Here is a 16317-nt window from a genome sequence, read left to right as displayed (position 1 = left end):
GTTCTAGCAATATTTCTTGAACTTTAACTTGGATTAAAATCTTTTGGAGGGTTTATTAAAAGACAGATTGCTGGGTTCTATCCCTAGAGATTCTGATTCAGTAAGTCTGGGCTCGGGTCCGAGAATTTATGTTTCTTACATGTTCCCAGGTGATATGCTGATGCTACTGGTGCAGAGCCCACACTGAGGACCATTGCTCAAGGCAGCGCTGTCCAATAGAATTAGGATGCAAGACACTTATGTAATTTAAAACTTTCTAGTGGCCACATTTTAAAAGTAAAAAGTGAAATTATTTTTAGTATCTTTTATTTAATTCAATATATCCAAAAAGTTATCATTTCACCATCTGATCAATATAAAAATTATTAATGAAATATTTTATTGTTTTTTGGTAGTGAATCTTTAAAATCGGGTGTATGTTATACTTACAGCACATCTCAATTCGGACTAGCCATGTTTCAAGCATTCAGTAGCCACATGAGGCTGGTGAGGGCTACCTGATCAGACAGTGTACTGGGGCAGTGACTTCTAAATGTTACTTCAAGGACTGTTACTGTTTGTGGAACTTTCACAGACCTTGGGAAAAATGAGAAAAATAAGCGAAATTTACTCAGTTTAAATGATTCTCCTTTATTCTGAGATTATCTTTCTTCATTTTTTGCTGCTGAGATGGCCTCTCTTTAATGCAGTGATTTTCAAAGTGTGTTCCCCAGACCGGCAGCATCAGCGTTCTGTGGGAACTTGTTAGCAATGCAGATTCTTGGGCCCTGACTCAGACGGACTGAATCGGAAACTCTGGGGTGGAGCCCGGCAATCTGTATTTTTAACAAGCCATTCAGGTGATTCTGATGCATGCTAAAGTTTGAGAGCCACTGCTTTAATGAAATGATGGTGATAAAATAAGTGGTAGGTTTTAATTATTTATTTTTTATAACTGTAACTGGCAAAATAAGAAGTTGGCAACTTGATGCCAGTCTTTCAATTAAAACATGTAGTTTTTGTTGGTTTATGACGTCTGAAAGTCACAAAACCAATGTACAGGAGGTTAGTTAAATAATATTTTGTGCTGCTGTGGATAAAATACAGTTTAAAAAATAGAGAGAGACCGGGAAAATGAGTGTGTATATAAGCATACAAATGAGTCCCAGAAAGTCAATGCTTGGTTCTCATTAGTAACACCTTTATGCAATTACTGCTGGAAAATGAATACACTCACTAAACAACACTTACTAAGAAAATTCACATTTCCTATGCAAAATAGTGAAAATGAGTCAGAAGAAAAATCCCATAAATATTGATGATCTCATTCTCCAGCTCCCTGGTAATTAGTCAGTATTTGGCTTTTATTGCTATGAAAGTTGTTCTACAAAAATTATAATATCTGGTCCTTACAAAATAAGGAAAACAAAAACTTTTATCAATTGTATATTTCCTTTTAGAAACATTACTAAATAAGGCATGAAGTGAGCATATTAAATTTGGTTCCTGCAGCCAACTGAGGAGTAGGAAATATTGAAATGAAGCAGAGAAGGTGAAATGTGAAATAATATAAGGAATTAAGCATGAATGATTGGACAAGTGGGACCAAAAGAAAATCTAATAGCCTAAAGAAACATGTACATGTGCTCAGGGGTCTTAGCCCAGGGGACCCATGGGACCCAGAATTTCAGACTCAGGTTCAGTTCTGTCTCCATATGTGATGTTAGCTATTGTATTCTAAGACAATTTTTCTTTTCTTTTTTTTTTTCAGGAAGATTAGCCCTGAGCTAACACGTGCCTCCAGTCCTCCTCTTTTTGCTGAGGAAGACTGGCCCTGAGCTAACATCCATGCCCATCTTCCTCTATTTTATATGTGGGACGCCTACTACAGCATGGCTTACCAAGCGTTGTGCAGGTCCGCACCCAGGATCTGAACCAGCGAACCCTGGGCCACTGAAGCGGAACATGCAAACTTAACCGCTGTGCCACCGGGCCAGCGCCTCAGTTTTTCTAAACATCTATGAATTGCAATGGCAGAATATGTCAAGATTGGTGATTAAGGAACCAGTGTCCTTAAAATTTTTTAGATTCCTGAGGAAAATGGGCTTAATAAGTCCAAAGCATTATTATTTCCCTTTTACAAGAAGTTCCTGTTAGGCTCAATCAGGAGGAAATTCAGGGATATAAAGAGAAAAGATGCGATAAAAATGACCAGTTCTATTGTTCTGTGTGAATAAGTTACCTACCTCTATTTAACGCTAAAATTAGAACTCTTCTCCTTCGTAGTCTGGAGGTCTAACAGGCCGCTGGGTTTGCTGGGTGGGGCTCTCCTCCTCATTTCTGGAGCTGAAGCCGAGTGGATCGTTACTCATTTGGAGCCTATAAAACTGCACTGTCCGGTATGGTAGTCACAAGCCACATGTGGCGGTTGAGTACTTGAAATGAGGCTATTCGGGCTGGACATGTGCTGTAAGTGTAAAATATGCACCCCAATTCTGAAAATTTAGTATGAAAAAGAATGTAAAACAGCTCAATAATTTAAAAAGTATTGATCAGGTGTTGAAATGAGGTTACTAGAAAGTTTAAAATTACATTTTTGGCTGATGCTATATTACCGTTGTACAGCACTGCTATGGAGCGCTATTTCTTGAATATTATGAATGCTGTGGAGAATAAAAGACATAATTTTCTACTATGCTTTGAGTGACTATGAAAACCTTCACTGCTTAATCAGACCTATTGCTAAATAAGCAGGGATTGTGCATACAAGTACTTCTTTCAGTTTTATCATAGAACCCTCAAGTTCTGTGACTCTCTTATAAGTGCAAAAGAGGAAACAAATAATTATTCTTGTCATTCAGGAAAAATATTTTTATTTGAAAAATTCAGATAATCAAGGCAAATGTCAAATGCTTTTAATCTTATTATGAAATAGAGCAGGATGCAAATGAATGTGTGAAAATACACACAGTTTAAAGAAAAGTTAAAAAAAATTTTAAAAAGAAAAAGAAAATGGATTGCTCTCTATCTAGCACCCAGGCTGAGAAATGGGACATTACCGTCTCCCCAAAGTCCGCTTGGTGTCCTTCTTCTCCTCTGGAATAACCATATTTCTGAACTTCATTAATCCTTTCCCTGTTTTTCTTTATAGTCAGCACTGCCTGTTTACATGCCCCTAAACATTGTATTGTTTAGTTTGGGTGGTTTTTAAATTTTATATAAATGAAAACATGCTGTACATATTCTTCTGTGACTTGTTTCTTTTAATTTAATATTTATCTTTGAGATCCATTCAGGTTGGTTTGTAGCTATAGTAAATTAATTTTTATTGGTGTACAGTATTTGATTATGAAAATATACCACAACTATTGATCTAGCCTGTTGAATGCACTGAGGTTCTTTTCCAGTTTTCATTGTAATAAATGATGCTTTACACGTCCTTCTTCTGTGTCTCCCGATGCACGTACCTAAGATTTCTCTAGAATATTTACTACTCAGGAGAGGGGATATTGGCTCATAGAGTAGATATGCATGCTTCATTTTGCTAGGTTACACCAAGCCGTTTTCCAAAACTGTTGTACCACTTTACATTCTCACCAGCAGAGGATGAGCATTCTCATGGCTCCTGCATCTCATAAACAGCTGGCTTTATCACGCTTAAGCCTGGCAGTTTTGGAATGGTCTTTCATGATCTTGATTTCTCTGATCTGCCATAAGGTTGAAGAGCTTTTGTTGTGTTGATGGACTATTTGTGCTTCACATTTCTATTTAGTTGTTTGTCATTCTTGCTGATTTGCAGAAGTTTTAAATATATATTTTGCATTCTGATACTACTGTGTTGCAATTATCTTCTCTCAGTTTGGGCTTGTCTTTTGACTTTTAATAATGATTTCTGATCAACAGAAGACCTTAATTTTAATGTAGTCAATATTTTCTTTTATAATTAGACTTTTAATGCCTGGTTTAAGAACTCTTTCACTACTTTAAGACCATAAAGATTGTCTGCTATATTTTCTTCTGAGAGTTTTATAGTCTTGCTTTTCGCATTTAGGTCTTTAATTTACCTGGAAATGATTTTTGTTTATTTTGTTTTTGTGTGATGTAGAAGTCTAATTAATTTTTTCATATTGAAAACAAATTGTTCCACCACTAACGTTTTTTCCCCACTGATCTGCACTTGTACTTGTGCCATAGGTTAATGGGCAGTTGATGTGTGGGTTTGTCTGTGGACCCTCTCTGGTTCCATTGGTCTAAGGTTCTTACCCCGCTCCCTTCTTAAAAAAATCTATCACATTGTATAGCTCTTCATTAATTAAATCTTCTTTAATATCTGTCAATAAAGCTTTAAACTTTTCTCCTTAAAGGTCTTGCACATCTTTTGTTAGATTTATTCCTAAACACATTGTAATTTTGATGCTATAAGAAATGACATCTTTAAAATTTTTAGATGTTATATTTCATAGGAATCATTTCAGCTAAGTTTTCAAGTTTACTGGCTCATCTTCTGACTACCTAATATCTGTTGCATCCTAATTTATGTCCTTTTTAATTTCATATATTTATGTAACATTTTAATTTCATACATGCACTATTTTAATTTAATTTTTATTTTGGCGTCTTCTCTCTTGCTTTTTAATTTTATTGGAGGCTTGTAAATTTTACTAACATTTTCAAAGAACTACTATTGACTATTAAATCTGTCATTTTCTACTTCAGTAATTTTTGCTCACAACTTTTTTACTCCCTTCTTTCTCTTTTCTTTATTTATTTTTCTGTATTTTTACTAACTTCTTGAAATGGATATAGTTTTCATTCTTTTTTTAGCTTTCTTATTTCGTTTTAAGCATTTAACACTACACATTTTCCTTTAAGTTTCCTTTGGCCTCATAATGCAATATTTTATATGTTATGTATGTTTTGATATGTAATATTTTGTTTGCTATTCAGTTCTGAATGTTTTCTGATGTCCATTATGATTTCTTCTTTGATTCTTGAGTAATTTAGGTGTTTATTAATTTCCAAACATGTAAGAATTTTTCTAATTATGTGTTCTTTTTGTTTTTGTGAGGAAGATTGGCCCTGAGCTAACATCTGTGCCAATCTTTCTCTATTTTGTATGTGAGATGCTGCCACAGTGTGGCTTGATGAGCAGTGCGTAGCTCCACACCCAGGATCTGAACCCACAAACCCCAGGCTGCAGAGGTGGAGCACGTGAACTTAACCACTATGCCATTGGACCAGCCCCTCTAATTCTGTGTTTGGTTGCAAATCTGTTGTGATCAGAGAACTTGATCTGTATGATACTGTTTTTTGTGGGGGGGAAGGGGAATTTGTTGAAACTGCTATTGAAAACATTTGAAAACAGCACATGATAAAAATGTTTCATGAATGCTTGGAAAGAATATATATTTTAAGCCATTAAGTACAGTATTCCATGTATGTCCATTAGTTTAAATTTATTCATTGTGTTGTTTAAATCTTCTATAAAACTGCTGATTTTTATGTCTGTTTCAGTAGATAGTTGCTGAGAAAGTGTGTTGAAATCTCTGAATATGGTGGAAGATTTGTCAGTTTCTCCTTGTGGTTCTGTCAGTTTTGCTTTACATATTTCAGTCTTCAATTAGGTGTAGGCAAATTAGAATGGATATCTTCCAAATTGATTGAATTTCTAATCGTTATGTAATGATTGTCTTTGTGTCTAATCATGTTTATTTGTCTATAAATGTATTTGTCTATTGGAACTGGCTACACCAGGTTTGTTTTGTTTAGTATTTCCCTGCTATATCCTTCTCTAACTTTTTACATTTATTGTCTCAATCTTTCTTTATTTTTAAACCTTATATATGTCTCTAAGCATAAACAGCATAAAGCAGAATTTTTTAAAAAACTCAGTTTGACATCTTTGTCTTTTATCTGCAGTGACTAGTCTGTTTATATTTATTGTAATCGCGGACATATTTAGATTTATTTTTACTGTCTTCTGTCTTTTCTATTTGTCCCATCTTTTCTACATTACTTATTTGTTCTTCCTTGCTCTCTTCTGGATTGATTATATTTTTTCTCTTTCAATTTTTTTCCTCTACTAGTTTGGAAACTATACCTTTTGTTTTTGTATTTCTGTGGTTACCATAGACATTTTTAATTGCATACTTATTAGTAGCTCTAAAGTCTCCTGAATAATATAAGAGGCTTGGAACACTTTAATTCCAATTACACCTATGTGCTAATGTTGTCATATATTTTAGTCCTATCTTCTTCTTAACTCCACATGATATTTTTGTTTTATACAGTCAACACTTGTTTCTATTTACATTTTATGCTTTTTATTCTTTTGCATTAAGGGTCAACCTCTTTCTCCCTGAAGTACATATTTTAGAAGCATCTTTAGTGAGGACATGCTAAGTGGTAAAATTTTTCAGTTATTATTTGTGTGAAAAGTCTTAATTTTGTCTTCCTTATTAAAAAATATAATTTGCTCTATATAGATATCTAGGTTAATAATTATCTTAATATTATTTTTTTCTTAGTATAGTTTTCTCTACTTTCTTCTTGATTCTATTGTTGTTGAAGTCAGCTGTCAGTCTAGTTATCTCACAATTTCACTATGATGTATCTAGGGGTGAATTTCTTTTTATTTTTTCTCTTTGGGGTTTGTAGGATACTTGAATCTATGAGTTGTTATCTTTCATCAGTTCTGGGAGATTCTCAGTCATTACTCTTCAAATATTGCTTTACCCCATTCTCACTCCTTTCCTTCTTTTTGGAAGTGTGATTAGACCTAAGTTAGACTGTCTCACTCTAATATTGTCCTTTAACTTCTGTTAAAATCCTGTATTTCCTATACTTCTCTATAGCTTAGTGTGGCCATGTGTACGGCCATTTCCAGGGAAGGCTTTTAGGAAGTAGATGTGTCCTCTTTATGCTCTTTCCCTTATGTCAGCTGAATACAGACAATAAGGAGGCTCCAGGCTCAGGGGATGGCAGAGCCTTGAGATGAGGGAGCTGCAGTCCCTGAGTCACTTCAGGCAGAGAAGTGCTCACAGACTAGGATCACTCAATTGGGGCTGTTATGTGAGAGGAAAATAAACTTCTGCTTTGTTTGAGCCATTTTGTATTTTGGGTCTATTTGTCCCTGAAACCTAGCTTACCTTAATTAATGCAGACTTTCAATATTTAAAAAACAGATTTATTGAGATATAATTCATATACCATACAATTCACTGATTTAAAGTATACAATTCAATGTTCTACTTTCCATTTTTAAATTCTTTTGTCTCTTTGACCTTTCTTCTTCTTCTTCTTTTTTTAAAGATTGGTGCCTGAGCTAACACGTGTTGTCAATCTTTTTTTTTTCCTTCTTCTTCTTCTCCCCAAAGCCCCCTAGTACACTGTTATATATTTCAATTGTAGGTCCTTCTGGTTGTGCTATGTGGGACACTGCCTCAGCATGGCTTGATGAGTAGTGCCATGTCCATGCCCAGGATCCAAACCAGTGAAACCTTGGGCCACCCAAAGAGGAGCATGAACCTAACCACTAGGCCATTGAACTGGCCTCCTGACCTTTATTCTTGATAATTTCTTCTGTCTATGTTCTAGTTCACTAATTCTCTCTGCTATGCTGTGTCTTATCTGCTGTTAACTCTGTCCATTGAGTGTTTAATTTCAAGTGCTACTTTTTTTAATTTCTAGGACTAAACATGCTTTTTAATATTCTCTGTCTGATAATTCAGTATTGAAGTGTTTTAAGTCTGATTGTCTTACCTTTTGTTTCTGCTGGCTCTTACTCATGACCTTGATTCCTTGTATGTTTAGTAATTTTTACCTGGAGATGTTTAATTTTCCTTGGAAATTTATCCATTGATATTCTTTGTGACCTGGAATGAAAGAGACTATTTCCAACAAGGGATTTGCATTCGTTTTTGTTCGGCACCTGGGGCATTACCAGTCCAGGACCACTTTAAGTAATATTGACTTCAGGTTTTATTTAGGCTGCTTCAGAAGTGCAAACTTGTGTGATGGTCAGCTTGTGGCCACAAATTCTCGGGGTATAATTTTTTCCCACTCTACTCTCTGCCAAGTTTTGAAACTGTTGGTTTTCCATGCAGTCTTCTAGGGGGTGGAAGTGGGTATTTATTTTAGTCCCCTCTTTCACTGAGTGTATGCTTTTGGGCCCATTTTATCAGGGTTCTAATATAAGACACTTCAACTTGGGTGGTCCCTGGGCTTTGTCTTCTGTCTCCAGAGCAGGACAACCTGTGCTTGAATTTACTGGGTTCAGCCAACACTCCGAGGGTAAAGCTGATTCAGTGCTGCCTTCCTAGGTATTCCTTACCCTTTTTCTCTCATATACATGCCTTCAAGATGTTCTTATATTTTATCCAGCATTTTTAGTCATTACCAGGAAGGGTCAGTACTGATACTTAGTCTAATATGTTGCCGAAAACTCAACTACCTCTTTTGAACTAGACTTATCCAGATAAATCCTCACTTTTGATAAAGGCTTGTTTATCAATTGTAGGTTTGTGGAGAGTTTTGGTGGGAGGCAGAGTTTACATAACCATTGGCTCTCTTCATTCCTTGAACTTCCAAGTGTAGCTAGAAAAGGAGGGAAAGGCAAAGACAATTCAGAAAAGGAAGATATGTAATTCCATAGGGTTTGAAGGGAAAGTGGGGAGAGAAAGGAAACTATATATTAACCCTTTGATTAATAAATATTTAGTCATAATGCTAGTCCTTCACCTATGTTATCTCATTACAATACTCCTGTAAAGCAGACATAATTACAGATGATATAATAGCTAATATTAATGTTTACTGCATGTTGGGTTATTGCCAAGTAATTTACATGTGTTTTTTAAATTAACATCATTTTATAGATGAGGAGATAGAGGTTTAGAGAATTACTTGCTCAATGTCCCTCAATAGCCACTGACCAAATACCCAGGGAGTGCTTTTAGATTTGGAGTAAGATAATGGTATTTGGTGTCCAATTTGAAATCATGCCTGCTTTGCCTCCTCGTGTGCTCAAAAGAATAGTTTTAAGGTATTAATAACAGCAGTTAATGTTTATTTTGTGCCAGTCACTTCTCTAACTGCTTTACGTGTATTACTCATTTAATCCTAAAACAACCCTGTAAGGGAGGTACTATTATTATCGTCCCCATTGTAACGAGGAAACTGGAGTTTAGAGAGTTGAAGTGACTTGCCCAAGGTCGTACAACTAAGTGGGGGACTCGGGGACTTGAGCCTTGGTGATCTATGTCCATTGTCTGTGCCCTTGACCACCACACCATACCACCTCTCAAAGCATGAACCAAGACTTGAGAATGGAAAGAAAGGAGATTCTGCTCTGTGATGGAATCAGGACTTCTTGCTAACAAGTAGCCCAAGCATATTCTCCAGAATCAGAGGGCAGTTAAACAAGTGAGGGGATGAAGAAAGGTTTAGTGTCATGTTTTGGAACTCTTGATGTTAGGTGCATTGTGGAATGGAAAGGCTATCTGCCACTGTCGAGATTGATAACCAGTAAGAAAACTATTGTGTAGGGGGACAAGTATACAGAAATGAAGAGATCAGCAGAGAAAAACTGCTCTCCTGAGACTCACTGTCAATTTCTTCTTGTACTTGCGTTTAGCCAGGTGAAAATTATCAGGTGAAACAGAGGAGAGTTACACAAACTTTTGTGTATATTACTAATCTTAGAAAAAGCATTCCTAAGCTACTCCCTCATTTCTGTGAGTAAGGGCCCAAAGAATTACGAATGGTTAAAATATTTTGCAAACCGTTTATGACACTGTTAAATATAAGTGATTATGTCTGCCTGGTTGAAATACTCATTTACTTTGTGAGAGCGAGCAAATGAGAATTTTTGGGTCCATGCTTTGAATTGTTTTGGTAAAAATTACTTTACCAAAAGAAGAAATATAATGACTTGCTCTAATTAGAAAAATTATTTCTATCAAAATAATAGACCCCAAACTTTAACCAAAGAACCCTTCTCCAGAGGAAACTAAAAAGGTATTTTCTCTTCTGAAGTTAGCACTCTTGGCTAGCCTTCCAGTAGGTGTGATTAATATATATGGGGCTCTCAGCTTGAGTCTGGGCTAGGGTTTGAATATGTATGGATACGTCTGGTAGACGCATGGGACAGTACCTACACAATATCTGAAATAGGCTGTGGACTCTGACCTATTTCTCTTGTCTTGTCTAACCTAGTTCTCTTGTCTTGCTGAGAATTGCAGGTGTTTCTTTCTCTAACGTCCTTGAGCTTGTTTGTTTCAGCCATGTTCCAGGAAGAAGAGAGGAACACCAACCACCTTGAACTGGTCCAGACTGTACTGCAAGACTGACTCGGGCGCAGAATAAACAAGCAGCACCCTAGAGTAACCTTTGCTTTATTAACATAGTAAAATCCTTGCCCAGAGGAGGAGTAGCAACACACTTTTAGGCACAGAGGAAGCATGAACACCTAATGCGCCTACGTAAGCTTATACCTGCCTCTACATGTAATCACAAAACTTCCGTTTTGAATATTCATTCCCTTCCACAAATAAAAGGCACCCGCTTTCTCTTGCTCTGGGAGCCAAGGCTTTGAAAAATTATTCCCTGTGGTCTCCTTATTTGCTACAAATAAAATTTACAAATTGTGACAACTACTTCTGGTGAAGGCTTTGATTTTAAATCACCAAGATGCAGACCCACTTTGGTCTGCTAACAAGGGGTGCTGGGGAGCTTCCAAGGAGAGAGCTCATTTTAAAGAAAGGAGGAGCCAGGCACACCTGACCCAGTAATAGAGGTCTAGTTACTGTGGGGAGCAAGTTGCCTGTTAAAGTGAAACCACAACCAAAACCTAAAATTCTATATGATGCATCACACAAGCATCACTACTTTGCAAATTTTAAACAGGTTGTAAGGTCAATGTTAGTCAACATCAGGCAGATTTGGGCATTGTCCCCATCCCACCACGTCTCTAGCACCTCCAGTGGCAGAAGAACAGCAACAAGGTCTGGCAGAGAGTGCAAGCCACGTGACATGGCAGCAGTGCTTGGTGAAATGGAAGTGCCCAGTGGATGCCAGAAAGAGCCACAGCAGATGCTATGGGATTATTCATGAGCACACCTGAATTCCGGGAGCACTTGACTTCAGAAAGCACTTGAACTGCCAGAGCACTTGAGAAACTTTACAGGGTGTTGAGGTCCTGCCGGATGGAAGCAAGGGCTCTGACAGAATTGAGTGTGAGCTCTAATTTGAGTTCTAATTATTAGCGTGATTCTGTTTGCAGTCACAGGTTGAGGAGGCCTGGGGAAACTCACATTGCAGTCGTATTTGTACAAGAAGATTTTCAGTACAAGTTGGCCACCAAATATATATAATCATGCTGCGGAACATACAGATGCCATAAGATTTGGTATCCCTAAAGAGCTTTCTAAAATGGGCAAAGGTAGTCAAAAGGCACAAACTTCCAGTTAGATAAGTTCTGGGGATGTAATGTACAGCATGGTAACTATATTTGACAATACTGTATTGTATTTGTGAAAGTTGCTAAGAGAATAGATCTTGAAAGTTCTTATGACAAGAAAAAAATTTGTAACTATGTGAGGTGATGGATGTTAACTAAACTTATTGCGGTAATCATTTTGCAATATATACATATATCAGATCAATATATACATATATCAGATGCACACCTAAAAGTAATACAATGTTATATATGAATTATATCTCAATAAAACTGGGGGCAGGGGAAAGCCTTCTACGCCTGCCTTAATTGCCACATCATTGTTTTGAAGTTTAACAATGTTATGTGTATTCTTAGGCTTTGTATTTGAAAATAGAATCAGAAAATATGAATAAAATAAAAGCTTCATGTTAGTGATCTTTTAATATTTGGATTTTATTACTTTTCATCTGTTATTGAGTAGAGGAGGCTTTGAGGAAGAATGCCTAATGGGCAACAGCCAGAAAATGAATTAGTGGTTTTTAAGTTTCCACTAGAGAAATAAATGGATATTTTCTAACACCTATTTATTTAATAGCATGTTTCAGAGAGTAGTTGGTTAATAAACATTTGTTAAATAAATTTTTCTGATAAGGTCAATGGGCCTCAGGAAGTTTAATTTACTAGTTTCAGGTCACCTAACAATGCAAAGGTTTAAAAACAAATTAGAAAGACTAAGCTTTCTAGTGTGAGATCAGAAAAAACCATGAACATGTCAAAGACTGCAAAAACATACAGTGTGAAATTCTTTTTTTAATTCCTCTCCATATGTTAGGCATCCTTTGCTGCTACAGAAACCAATGCTCTCCAGATTGTGGTATAAACTTTACTTAGTTGTTACTTTTTGTTGGTAAAATTAGAGCGTGTCTGATTCGTATTTGATTTTATTTGAAATAATCATCCAGGGACATTCTTGTTAGAGTTGACAGCAGGCTCTGGGTGGTCCAAAGGGGTCCATTTCTCCTGGGGGAAGTTGTGGGCAGGGAGGAAGGCCAAAGTCAATTCCACATGAAGACTCTCGGCGGGATTGGGTTACCCCTGGTCACATCAGGCACCGGGAATTTTCATTGCATTATCTTTTGGCTTAATGTCTGAAAGAAAAGAAATAGAAATTTTATGGTAAAATGGAATTTACCTGTTGACTATTTTGATGCGAAAAAGGAGAATAGACTTCTAATTTAGGAGACTCCCTCTTCATTACTGTAAATCTTTGTAGTAACTTCATAGTCCTCTTGGCATTTATGAAGTAGCTACAGGGCTAAGATCTATAGAATGATGATTTGAGAACTTGTGTAAGAAAAAGGTTGGTCTGCACTCAGCATCCTTCAAAAATATCACAGCAACGTTATGTAATTTTCCTTTTTTTCAAATTGCGTTTTGCTTGTTATGGATTAGTAACTGAAATTTTGAAGCGTTCTTTCATTGCATCAGCATACTGACAGCCCTGATTGGAAGCCATGTTAGAAGTTTTCAGGAAGATTTGTTAGAGAGAATGTACTGTTTCACTTTTCTACTTTATTCCACACAGAGTATTTGGGAAAAGCCCAAGAAAATTACCTACTTAGGTTTCTTTAATGTCTAAAGTATCTATAATGCTCTTCATTTGGGAAGTCTATGAAATACGTATACACTGTAGACTATATTTTAGCAAGCCTTTATATCCTGAAGCAGAATGCACTTCTGGAATCTTTTTTGGTTTCTCTGCTCCTGCACTTCACAGTTTTAAGCACTTGCTCCTTTATTTAAACAAACAAATAAACTCAATTAAAAAAATTTTCCAGGGGTCAGCCCGGTGGCATAGCGGTTAAGCTTATATGCTCCACTTAGGCGGCTGGGGTTCGCTGGTTTGGATCCTGGGTGCAAACTATGCACTGCTTATTGAGCCATGCTGTGGCAGGACTCCCATGTATAAAGTAGAGGAAGATGGGCACAGATGTTAGCTTAGGACCAATCTTCCTCAACAAAAAGAGGAGGAGTGGTGGCAGATGTTAGCTCAGGGCTAATCTTTCCCCCTCCCCCCAAAATATTTCTGTGGCTGGCCTGGTGGTGTAGCGGTTAAGGTTGCACATTCCACTTTGGCGGCCTGGGGTTCCCCAGTTCAGATCCTGGGCACAGACCTACGCACCGCTTGTCAAGCCATGCTATGGCAGGCATCCCACACATAAAGTAGAGGAAGATGGGCATGGATGTTAGCTCAGGGCCAGTCTTCTTCAAAATAAATAAATAAATAAATAAATAAAAATAATAAATTTTCCCCGTAATTATCAAAGTGATATGTACTTATTAACACAATAATGAAACGAGTCATCCATAGTGCCATTTCCCAGAGATAACCACTGCTATGTGGTATCTTTCTCTCCAGATGGGTGTCGAAGTCTAATTTTTGGTTTTGTTGTTAAACAGTGGCGTTGCAAGGGGTCTATGAGGAGGTGCTGGCTCCACTAGCTCCGTGTTGTTACAACAGAAGTGCGTCTTACTCCTAAGACCTACACAGAGAAGTGAGTCCAACTATTACTGACTCACCTCCTTTCTTATGCTTAGGGAGATAAACCTGAACTAGTAATAGGAATCGAAACATTCCTTTAGCCCAGTCATGCTGATATATGAAAGTTTTCTCTAATTTATTTACTGAAAGCAAAGCATTATGAACTAAAACATGTTCATTATGACTAATGGTCTTTTCCTAAGGAGAGATAATCACAACAGTATTCTTATGGAAATTCTCTATATAATTGGGGTCAAACTCATACACAGTTTTGTGTCAGTGTTTTCATTCAACGTTGCATTACCAGCATTTTCCACATCACTAAGAATTTTTCAAAAACATTATTTTTAATGGCTTCATGAAATTTCATTGCACTGGGGATACCATCATTTACTTAACTACTTTCCTATTTTTGGATATTTTGGTTGTTTCCATGTTTTAGAAGCATTTTTTCCTTTTATAACACTGAGGCAAAATACTTGGAGATAGACCTTGACCTTATTTAAGATTATTTCCTTGAGAGTATATGCTTTAAGGACCCAATAACCTCTTAATTGGTTTCCATAACTTCAGAGTTTATCCCCTCCCTATTGTTGCCGGATGAATCTTCCTAAAACATCAGTTATGTCATCCGTCCCATGCTCAACAGCCCTCAATGACTTCTCATTACCTAGAGAAAAAACCTCCAGATTCCTTAGCTTGGAGATTAAAGTACTTGACAGTCTTGTTCCTTCCAATTTCTATAACCTTTGTATCTGAAGAAACTAGGCTCTTTGGGTTGGCTCTGCTCTTACCCAGCACCCACCTTGAGGACTTTCACTATTTGTTTGTTTTATTCCTTTTTCTTTTTGTGAGGAAGATTTGCCCTGAGCTAACATCCATGCCAATCTTCCTCTACTTTGTATGTGGGATGCCTCCATAGCATGGCTGATGAGTGGAGTACCTCTGCACCCCAGATCTGAACCTGCGAACCTGGACTGCTGAAACTGAGTGTGAAGAACTTTAACCATTTAGACGTGGGGCCAGTCCACTGTTTGCTATTTTTAACCCTCTCTCTTTCCCTCCCTGTCTCAAACCAAACATAAAATACAACTCCAACAGTGCCAATGATGTATGGGTTACAATGCCGGTCACAAATAAAGTATTTTACTTCATCCTCAAACATTTCAGTTCTTTCTCCAAGGTTTCTCTCTCTCCAATCAATCTCCTCCTTCCCCCATCCCCAGCTTTTCTGGATATAGCAGAAAAATGTGTGTGTGTGTGCGTGTGTGCACACGCGCGTGTGTGTAAATGCATTGTAAAAGATCTGAAAGGACATATACCAAGCTTTAACTATGGGAAAGGGCCCTGGGATAGAATTCATGGTAAGGATTAAGGGAAACTCCAACTTTTTACTCTATATACTTCTGTACTGTTTTGAACTTTTTATAAGTATTTGGTTATATTTAACTTAAAAACAATAAAATTATATATATTTGCTTAAAAAAAACCCCTTCCAGCATTGTAAGATGTAATGGAGGTAGGATTTATGAAATTGCTTTCTGAATTTTTAAAGCTCAATTCAAATGCTAATTGTGTTTCCATCCATGGCTTTGCCCTGATCATCTAGAAAGCACTCTGCACTCCACTTTGCTAGTTCAACTATGTTTCAAAGTTCAGCTCAATTTCTGTAGCTTAGGAGAGCTGTCTTGATTACTGAAACCCACAGTTGTTTCTACCAACTTGAAGGCATATGAAATTGACTTCCTTGGTCTCCAGTTTGGGGGCCCACAATGACGGGTAAAGGAGGGTCCATTTAACAGCAATCTGAACCATGAAAAATGGTTTGGAATAATTCTCTATTCATGTAACTCTCTTCTACCATTTTTTTGTTCTTCCATGCAAGTGTTATTTATTTTTTTGCTTTTTGTGTTTAGTGGGGGGTAATGATTGCAGGTGCACTGGTCTCTATGTGATCTGTGGAATGTCACAAATCCTTTTGGGATTTCTTCACCCAGAGCATGAGGGGATTGAACGAGGCATATTTTCTGATGTACCTCTGCTTCAAAAAGCTTGTGATTCTGTTAGATGTTATGATTTTACCTGATAACTGTCTTAACTTGAAAATGGTTATTTTCTCCACAACTCAGTATAAGTAATCTATTTGATGCAGTAGAAAGAGCATTGACTTTGAAATCAAAAGGATCTGGATTTGAATCCTAGCTCCACTGTCGCTAAATTCTGTTGTCTTAGACAAGTTACAGGACCTCTGTAGTCTCAGTTTTCTTATATATAAAAATGAGGATAATAATCTCCGTCTCCCTTGATAACATGTGGATGCACCCAAGACAATGCCCGATACGTTGTATGCTCTCAG

General features: G+C 37.0%; 1 long non-coding RNA gene across 2 annotated transcripts in view; it reads left to right on the top strand.

Moving 5' to 3' along the window:
• Positions 1–11709, top strand: part of LOC139045196 (uncharacterized) — a 38680-nt gene extending 26971 nt beyond the window's left edge. The window contains exon 3 of one of the 2 annotated variants that reach the window (XR_011503092.1): positions 10261–11709. This is a non-coding gene — a long non-coding RNA (uncharacterized lncRNA). Of the gene's footprint in view, positions 1–1750; positions 3365–10260 lie in introns of those variants that run through there. The other variant, XR_011503091.1, reaches the window with a different exon arrangement.
• Positions 11710–16317: the final 4608 nt, after the last annotated feature.

This window comes from Equus asinus, chromosome 4 (genome assembly GCF_041296235.1).
Source record: "Equus asinus isolate D_3611 breed Donkey chromosome 4, EquAss-T2T_v2, whole genome shotgun sequence".
NCBI lineage: Eukaryota > Metazoa > Chordata > Mammalia > Perissodactyla > Equidae > Equus > Equus asinus.
Note: the sequence above shows the minus strand (reverse complement) of the source record. Positions and strands in the feature narration are given on the sequence as shown.